Source organism: Miniopterus natalensis, chromosome 12 (genome assembly GCF_054644295.1).
Source record: "Miniopterus natalensis isolate mMinNat1 chromosome 12, mMinNat1.hap1, whole genome shotgun sequence".
NCBI lineage: Eukaryota > Metazoa > Chordata > Mammalia > Chiroptera > Miniopteridae > Miniopterus > Miniopterus natalensis.
The window spans coordinates 50712471-50722617 of NC_142092.1; positions in this window are offsets into that span (position 1 = coordinate 50712471).

Genomic DNA, 10147 nt, shown 5'->3' on the forward strand with positions numbered 1-10147 from the left:
TGTCCACTCTCCACAAGGAAGCTGAGGAAAAGGTTGTAGTCTTTCCTCTGTGAAAACAAGCAGCAAAGAACTGGCCTGGCCTGGCCTGACTGGCGTGGCTCAGTGGTTGAGTATTGACCTATGAACCAGGAGATCGCTGTTAGATTCCTAGTCAAAGCACAGGCCAGGGTTTCAGGCTTGATTCCCAGTAGGGGGCGCAAAGGAGGCAGCCAATCAATGACTCTCTCTTACCACTAATGTTTCTTTCTCTCTCCCTCTCCCTTCCTCCCTCTGAAATCAATAAAAACATATTAAAAAAAAGAAAAGAACTGGCCTTCATGAGTTACCCTTCTTCCTTGCACTCTCCCAATTTTTCTCAGATCAACAGAATATTTTTTCTAAAGCACTGATGACTCGTTGACGTGTCCTCCAGGGCGTGGTTGGATCCAGCTCCTCCTGACACCTTCTTCTCCAATTGCTCCACCCTCTTACCCACTCTGGCCCCTTTCAGGCCCTTAAGTGGAACAGTTATGGCCTCCTTTGGACCTGGCCCCAGTGGCGGTGCCAAGGGGGTGGCTGGGGGTAGGAGTTGGGGTTTAGCTCCTCCAGAGTCTCCTTCTGCTTCCCCAAAGCCACTCTAAAACCCTTGATCTAAGTAAAAGCAGGGAGCTGTCGGTTCATGACAATGCCAAGGTCCCTGGGTTCCCCTTTCAAGATGCTGCCCCCCACCAGGTCCCTGTGGGGGCGTTTCCTGGGCCTGGAGGGTGGCAACACTCTCCACTCGTTCCACTGGCTCCTTCCCATCTTTCAGATTTAGTGTCAGCATCACTGTCCTCGAGTGGCATTTGCTGACATCCTGTGGGTCCCCCTTGTTGGTATCTCTTACCTGGTACTTTTCTTCAGAGAACGCATCAAGTTTGTAATTATAAACACATCTTGTATTTACCTGTTTAATGCCTGACTCTTCCACTAATTATAAGTGCTGAGAGGGCAGAAGTCGTGCTGGTCTTGCTACATGCCCATTGCCAATAGAGTGCCTGGCAAATAGTTGGCTCTCAACAAGTAATTGATGAGTGAGTGAATGAATGAATCACCCAGAGAATCTAGAATTTGGTGGTAAAATAATGACATCAGGAAGGCAAATCACAGCAAATGTGGTACCTATAGCATTGAGGCCCAAGGTGCAAATCCTGGTATTGACATTCAGGGCTGTGGGAAGGCAACATCATTTTTCCCCTTCCTCCAGGAATGAGTGTCTCACAAAAGACAGGAGAGTCACCTATGCTGGAATGTTTCTGAGAGGTGAAGGGAGAAAACAAAGGACTGAGACGTGTCTGTGGTTTGGCCACAGGAGGTTATTGTGACTTTGACCAAGGAGAGTTCCAGAGGATTGGGGAGTCAGGAACTGGGCTGCAGGGGAGTTAGCAGGAGCTGCGGAAGTGGAGACTGTGAGTATTAATAACTATTTTTAGACACTAGACCAGAAAAGAGGAACTATGACATTAGCTATTTCTTACCACATGGATCACATCAAAATTAATTTGGAAAAGTTTCTGAATAATAAAAATGATTCATCTGCTGGCTGAGTAACAAAATAAGGTGTCTTGGCTTCCTATCTTACTTCTCATAGAGAAGTAGTATGTTAGAGTTGAAGCGATCTCAAAACCAGAGGTTCCAATGCAACCCTCATTTGGTAGATGAAGTGCCTGAGGCCCAGAGAGGAACAAGGACTTTCCCAAGGTCACACAGCAGATGAGGGCAGAGCCAGGTTTTGAAGCCAGGCTTCTGTATGCCCAGCCTGGGGTTCTTTTTCATGTCTTTCTTTCCTCTATTCTTTCCAAACAGTCTTTATTGGCTCCAGGGAATGGGTAGAATAGTAATTTTTAGTTTATTCGAAATGAGTAAAATGGGTGATGCTTTTTTACTCATGTAAGAGCTAAATGGAATGAGAAATGGCTCCATCATGAGAACAAAGATTCCTTTGAATATTAAAGCTTCAGAGTGAACCCCGAGTGGGCCCAAGTGACAAGGACCAGCTCTCCTTTTCTAGCTGACCGGAGAAAGCTGGGCAGGGCTGTGCGTGTGCGTGTGCGGGAGTGGGTGCGTGTGCTGGTGCGTGTGCAGGTGCGGGAGCAGGTTTCCTCTGCAGGGTGGTTCCCTGAGCACCACGACAAGCATCACAAACCTCAATACCTCTTTCTTCTTCTTTGAAAAATATTTCCTTTTCAGAGCAGTTTTAGGTTCACAGAAAACGTGTGCGGAAGGCTTGGAGATTTCCCGTATACCTCCTGCCCCGCACATGCCCAGCCTCCCTGGCTGTCCTGCACCGAGTACCCATCTGCTGGTGGGTCTGACGCATCATCCCCCCAGGCAGTGGCTAGGCTTCACTCTTGGCGGTGTACATTTTATAGGTTTTGACAAACTTATAATGATGGGACCCTGAATCTCCTCAATGCCTTATTATTATTACTGTGAAATACACATACAATTTACCATCTTAACCGTTTTTAAGTGTATATGGTTTTATGTACATTCATGTTGTTGTGCAAACATCACCACCATCCATCTCCAAATCGCTTCTCATCTTGAAAAATATAAACTGTCCACATTAAACATTAACTCTCCATCATCCCCACCTCCAACCCCTGGCAACCAGCATTCTTCTTTCTGTCTCTATGCACCCTGCAGTCTTTGTCTTCTTGTGACTGGCTTATTTCACCCTCAATACCTCTTTGAATGTGCTCCCTGCCACCCAATTCTGCACTTAGGAATCCCTGCTTTTGGCAAAGGATTTGATTCTCTGCTGAGGAGGGACAAGCACCCCTGGGAAGAAAACCCTTCAGGATTTTTTGGCACGTTCCCTTTAATGCCAATCAGTGGATGATTTCTTGAGATCAGGGTTTGATGGGGGTAGGGGTGACCCTGGTTGAGAAAAGAGAGAGACATTAGCGACAGAGAAAAAATTTTTTTCTGCCTGAAAAAATGTTGTTGGAATTATTACAAGTGAATCTGTGTAATTAATTTTATAACATATCCATGTCATAAATTTATGTGCCTGGGTCTTTTTGTGTCATGTCTTGTCTGACTTGATTCCTCAGGACTTTATGGCTGAGAAAGCTCCTAATAACTGCTAGTGAAAATCATAATACTATTCTTGTATTTGGGTTAAATTCTACAGTTTAGGACACATTTTTATTTCCATTTTATCTTATCAAAATGACAACAATGTGAAGTAGTTAAATAGGACTCATTTCCATTTTTCAGGTGGAGAAACAGGCTCAGTGAAGTGAAGGGATCTGTTAACAGCTCTAGAATCACTTATTGGTAGAACTAGATCTAGAACCCATCTCTAGTCCAGGGCTTTTCCCATGGGCTCCACATTTTTCTGGCATTTATTAGCTTAAAATATCTAAGGGTAACATTTATTTGCAATTGCATGGTCCTCTCTCCCTACCCACCTACCAACACCCCACTTGATTTCAGACCCTATCTTGCTCCAAGAATGATGTGTCACTACCCAGCAGCTCAATTAGAAACCCAGGAGTCAGTCATCCTTGACATTTCCCTCTCTTGTTCCATATCCGATCTTCAATTAAGTCCTGTGAGTTTTCATTCCTGAATATGTTTTCGATCCACCCACTTCTCTGCAGTTGGACCACCCTGGTCCAAGCCTCTGTTTCTCACCCTTTACATTATTATGTTGTTCTTTCTGTTCCTCTGTGACTTCTTGGGGAATATGGATTTGAACAAAGTTAATCAAGTTTCTACATTATAGGATTTCTCAGAGCCTTTGGCATGTTAATCACAGTCACAGTGACTCCTCAAGGTGGGGGATTATATATTTTGCCTGCCCTAAACTTCATCATTCCTAGACCCTTGCAGTCCCTCTCTCTCTTCTCCCTGTGTCCAGTCTCCACACTGAAGCCGAACTGATCTCTGCTGACTACCAAGCTGATCGCGTAGCCGGCCCCACACCCCTCCTGCCACACTGCCTTTCAGTGCGTCTACACCATCGGTGTCCCACCCAGCTCCCCTTCACCAGGCTCCTGTACCCACCTCCAGATGCAGCAGCGCTGGCCGCTGATGTGCACAGCTGCCTCTTCTGGGAGCCACCTACCAGGGAGGCTACCTTCCCCCGCCCTCCGGAGCATCCCATAACCAAGGGTGGCTTGGTGGGTGGCTCATGAAGGGCTGCCCACCCTCACCTCAAGGTGAGAAGAGCTGCTGTTTGATTGATGCCCCCGAGCCAGCTGCCGATCAGGACCTGGTTGGACTTCACAGGAGAGAACATTCACGGTAGGCCCTTTCCCTTCCCCTTCTGCTTCCCTCCCTGCCTGTGGGTTTCTCCTGAAGAGCATCCCCTGGATACTTCTCCGGGTCAGCCCCTGCTCCTCCGAGCTCTCCCTGAGACATCTGCCATGCCCTCAGCTGCCAGAGGGACCCTTGCGCCCTATCCACTTATTCGCCTGGTTCTCTCATAAAGCAGCTCTGTCTCCCCATGGGGCTGCCGGTTCCACAGGGGACTGTCTGCTTCTGTCCATCGCTCCATCCCCCAAGCCTGGTATGTGCTCAAGATTTGCCAAATGAAAATATAGAAAGCACCATAAATATCCAGAATGCAAATAAAAAGTATTTGTAAAATAGGGCAGGCAGCAAGTGACTGTCTAGAACATAATCAAAGCTTTTGCCAGCAACAAGAGGCAAACATCTTAATACAAAAAAGAACATGAGAAGACAGTTCACACACATAAATAGAGACAACTGCTGCTTTTATGGGAAAGTGTGTTAATAAAAGCTAGTAAATTAAAACAATAGTTGAAGGAATATATATATATATATATATATATATATATATATATATATATATATATATATATATGTATTTTACTATTGGGTTACCTTAGGTTTATTCTCAAAAGATCACCACACTGGCAAGGGCATGAGGAGCCAGGCATTCTCACGCATGGCTGCTAAGAAGGCAAATTGGTACCATGATTAGAATATAGCTTCCCAGGGCACAAAGTTTGTCTCATTCATGTCATATCCCCAGTGCCCAGAGCCACACTTGGCATTTGAGCATCCAATTAATATTTGTTGAACAAATGGAAGGCAGTTTGGCAATATCTATCAAGAAACTTCAGTTTTTCATACCCCTTGGTTTAGTAATTCTACTTCCTGAAGAAACCTTTAGGGAGGGGGGCAAAGATATTTATACAAGGACGTTTTGTACATCATTTATAAAATCAGAAGACTGGAAACAACCCACGAGGCCACAGTCTGGTGACCAGTTAAATTAATTATGGCACAACCACACTGAATAGTCGAATCTAGCTGATAAAAATGACATATTTGAAGAATATTGGGTATATAAGATTAGGCTACTGATAAATGCTAAATGAAGGAGAATATATGATTATATATACAACATGATCTCAAGTTTTATTAAAAAAAAATTGTTAATGGTGGGTTGCAGTGGTTTTTTTGTTTACCTCTTTAGTTCCCAAATTTCAACAATGAATATGTATTACTTTTATATTTAGGGGAAAAAGCTTTGAAAAAGAAAGCATGATTAATGACAAAACTGTGGGCAGCCAGGAAAAGCAGGAATAACTTGTAATCATATTTTTCCTATTTATACTCTTCACAGATCATTTAATGGTGGATTAAGGAGCACAGTCCTGTGACTGAATTGGCCTGTTTTTATTTAGGCCACAATGAGAAGTAAATTCCATGCTGCTGGAGACACTTTGCGTTGTTTTCATGTTCTTAGTGTATATTTTTCCATGACCTGAAGAATCATAAAACACTGGCTCCACTTTGAAAAAAAATTTACAACTCCTTTGACTGGAACTGATTTCTCCTGTGGCTGCTGTGGTCTGTAAAAGTCATCAGGATGCGACATGGCATTGACCTTTATTCTTTACCTTGCTCTGAGAATTTCCTTGTGGTTTCCAGAGGAAGGCAATCAAATGACCTAACACAATTGCCTGGATTCTCTGCCCTGGGCTTATCTTGATTAGGAGGACACAGATTTCTAGTTGACCCAAATTTAGAGTGTAGAAAAGATTCAGATATTTAAGACTATTGCCCAGAGAAAGCCTTAACCCATTAGGGTTTTGCCCCCTCACCACTTCTCGTATATCTGGTTATACCTACCTTGACACAGAGCAAAGGAGTTTTGGGTTCTAGTTTCCTCTCCCCAGGAGATCTGGCCTGGCTGCTAAGTCCATGGGAAGCTCATTTCCCTGCAAAGTATTGAAAAGACTCGAGGCACATTTGTTGGCTTATGTTAAACCTATTGTTGCTGAAGTGGAGTCCAGGATTCCAAGTCTGGTAGGTGAGGCTCTTCCCCACCTGATCCCTGCCTCCGTCTGTCATTATTCATCCCACTGCAGTGAGAGAACAGCATTTCAGAGAGCAAGCTCCGGGGATTAAGAACAGACCTGGCCTCTGGGGAGACAGAAAGCAGTCACGCAGAGAATACAACTGGCTGGGACCTGGGTTTGAAGACCAGATAGGCTCTTACTAGCTGAGTAGTGACCTTGGACAAGTTATTTCATGTCTCTGTGCCCTAATCATTTCCTCTGTTAGAGGGGATAATAATAAGAACACCAAGTTCGTACAGTTTATGTGAGCTTTACATTATTTGATGGGTATAAAGCACTCAGTACAATGCCTCCTGTACAGTTAGTGCCTAACACACATGACCTCTTCATTTATTCATTCATTTGGAAAAATTTTGCAGAGTTCTGACTAGGTTCTGGGCACTGGGCCAGGTGTTGAAAATTTAGAAGAAGATAATGCACAGTCCCATAATTCAGTGATGGAGACTCGGTGGGAACAGGCCAACATAACACAGCTCCAAGTACCATGTTCCAGAAACCCTGGTCTCTTCCCCTTTCCCAAGCTCACCATGCACCTTCATGCTTTGTGCCTTTGCCCACTTGTTCCTTATGTCAGAAAAGCTTTCCCTCCCCCTCTGCCACCTGAAAACTTTCCAGATGCAGCTTAAATGTCATCACCATTGTGAAGGCTTCCCTGACCCCCAAACCAGAATCCTGTGTCTCCAAGGTGCTCTGTATAAACTCTCTTGCCTTCCCCTTCCATCAGGGCTGGTTGTATTGGAGCATCTCCCACTAGACTGGGAGCTTCTTGGACTTGGGTTTATGCTTGACCCATGTTCATGTCCCAGTGTCTGACACAGGGCCAGGAACATTGTAGATGTTTAAAAGTGTTTGTTGGTTGAAAAAAAATACATCAATGAAAGGGCATCTGCTATCACAATTGAAATGGCTTCTTTTATAGGGGAGATCAGGAAGAAAGATGCTCCCTTTTTGCTACAGTATTTTATGAGACTATAAAATTTGCCATTCAGATAGTTGGGTTCCTCTTATTAATTCCACCTGCAGCTAGGAACAAAGCTAAGTTTACCTAGTGTTAGGGAGCTTGGAGAAGGTTCTTGTTCCCAGCAGTGTCTGCCTGAGGGGCCTGTCCTGAGCACGGCTTTCAAATTGCTGACATTTAAGATCCTTGTCCTGATGCTGGTCTTGCGCCACTCCATTGGCTTTTCACTGTGTGGGAGACTATTGGAAGCAAAGTTAGTAAGGCCAATATTGCAACAGAAATAATTGGAGATACAACCCATGCACTTTGGCGACTGGGACACAGAAATTTAATTAAATCTATTTCTTCACTTATTCGTTGGGTGATCTAAGGATGGTTCCTCCTCCTCTTTGGACCCTGTCCATTGAATAGTGATTTTAGGAGGTGGGAGTTAGGGTAGTTGGACTGATTAAATGCTAAGTTCTTTCCAGTTCTGATAAGTCATGTCTGTAAGTTACATGATATCAGATTGACAAAAGGTCCACTGACACAGTTGCTGGAAAGGGATGTCAATGGACTTCTGGGAGAGGATCCCAGTCCTCATGAGTTCGAGGTCATGGTTTAGGAACCAAAAGTTCAGAAATGCTCTAAAACCATAGATGGCCAAATCCACCCACTAGAGGTTCAGCACATACTTACTCAAATGTGTAAACTAAAACCAGACTTTTTTGGAGCTGTTTGGAGGATGCATGGCATGCTGTAACCTGGTAGTGGGTGTATGGGTGGTTCATCCAGTGTGAAAGGCCTTGTCTGGGGCCTGCATCATAGAGTGAGGAGGCACGTCCTTGGCTAGTCCACCCTGGCCATCAGGATGGAAGGATCCCTTGAGTAAGTCTTCCTCAGGCATCATGCCATAATGATACCTAAGGGAGCTCTTTTAACTCACTATGTTATAGCGACAACGGGGTAAATTGAGAAGACCTGAACCCACTCTTGGTAGTGAATTTCAACATATACTTTTATAAAAAAATTGAGATATGTCACACACTGTAAAATTTTCCTTCTTAAAGTGTACAATTCAATGGTTTTTAGTATATTCACAAAGTTATGTAACCATCACCACTAATTCCAAAACATTTTTATCACTCCCGACGAAATCTTGTACACATTAGCAGTCATTCCGCACTCTTCCCTCCCTTCAGTCCCCACCAACCACTACTCTGTCTCTGTGGATTTGCTTATCCCCTTTACTATGGGCTTTCCATAATAAAGAACTCATAGGCCATGTAGCCTATCAGCCTGACTTATTTCATTTAACATAGTATTTTAGAAGTTCATCCATGTTGACCATATATTTTGAACAATTAAAAATTATATATTTGTATCAACTTTCAGCTAGCATACAAACTATAGTGTGAGTTTGATGTGATCTACCAATCCCTCTTAATGGACCTGATGAAGGTCTAAATTAGCCTAGTTAGATCTGTTCCAGATCCTTTTCATTATTCCAGTTAAATTTTGGCCTTCTAAAAGTGCTATATAGACCTTTCAAATACAAATTCAAATTGGTTGATGTTTTTATTTTTTGTTCCATCTTTGCTGGCAAAGTCTTTCCCAACCCAAGATTATTTAAATACATACGCCAATTTTCTTGTCATACTTTCATGGTTTCTTTTTTACATTTATAGTTTTAATTCATCTGGAAATTTGTGAATGGTGTGAGGTAGGCATTTATTTTATTTTTTCCATGTGGTTAGCAAGTTGCACCACCATACATCTTTTTCTCATTGATTTGGAAACAATACCATCAGAATTTACTACTTTTTATGCATGAACTTTCTCTTCTGCATTAATCCATGTCTGTTCTTCAGCTGCTAGCATATTATTAAATTTCTTGGCCCTTTAAGATGGAATTTAATATTTGTTAGGATAAGTTTATATTATCACTCACTTAAAAAATTCCCTAGATGCTACCATATGTTTATTTTTCTAGTTTAGCTTAATTTGTAAAGATGACACTATTAGTTTATGTAATATGTATTGCTGAATTATTTAAAATTTTAAATTCTGCCTTAGAGAACAGTAAAAGCAAGTAGCTGTGTGACATATTATGGATAACTTTAGTAGAGCATATGTGGGCTCAACTTAGATGGGAAGGAATGGAAGGACCAAGGAAGCATTAAATATTCCTGAGGTCTGAGACATCAAATATATGTGACAGGTACAGCAGAGTGGCAGCATGAGAGCCCCCTCTGTGCTGCCCGAGCAGAGAACCAGAGAGGCCTGGATCTCTGGAGTCCTGGAACTGTTGCTACCCCAGCCTGGTCTGCTCCCTCCAACTTAGGTGAGAGTGGAAGGCACTTGTATTTTGTTTAAGCCATGATTACATGAAACTGAACATAACCCTCACTAATATCACCTCTAATTTCACTTTTGTATTTGGTTGTCTGGATTAGGATTTGTAGAACAGTGTTAATAACACTGATGGGAGTGGCCATCCTTCTGGTTACTGATGTGAATGGGAATGGCGCTAGTATTTCATTGAGTCCTGCTGTATTTCATTTTACATGAGTACATTTTTCACTTGTAGAAAATAGTCTTCTTTCTCTTGGTGGGGATGATGATGATGATGAAATGTTGAATTTTCTCAAATTATTTTTGTCGTCTATCTGAATTATGTGGTATTTCTGCTTTGCTATACTGATATGATGAATTGGACTCATAAGTCTTTCTAAAGTTGAAATTTACATGAACTTCATTTTTTTCTCTATCTCCTTTGTTCTCTTCTCTATGTAGAAGCTCCATTGTAGTTCTTGGCTCGCTCTTCAATTTTTCTTTCAGCATT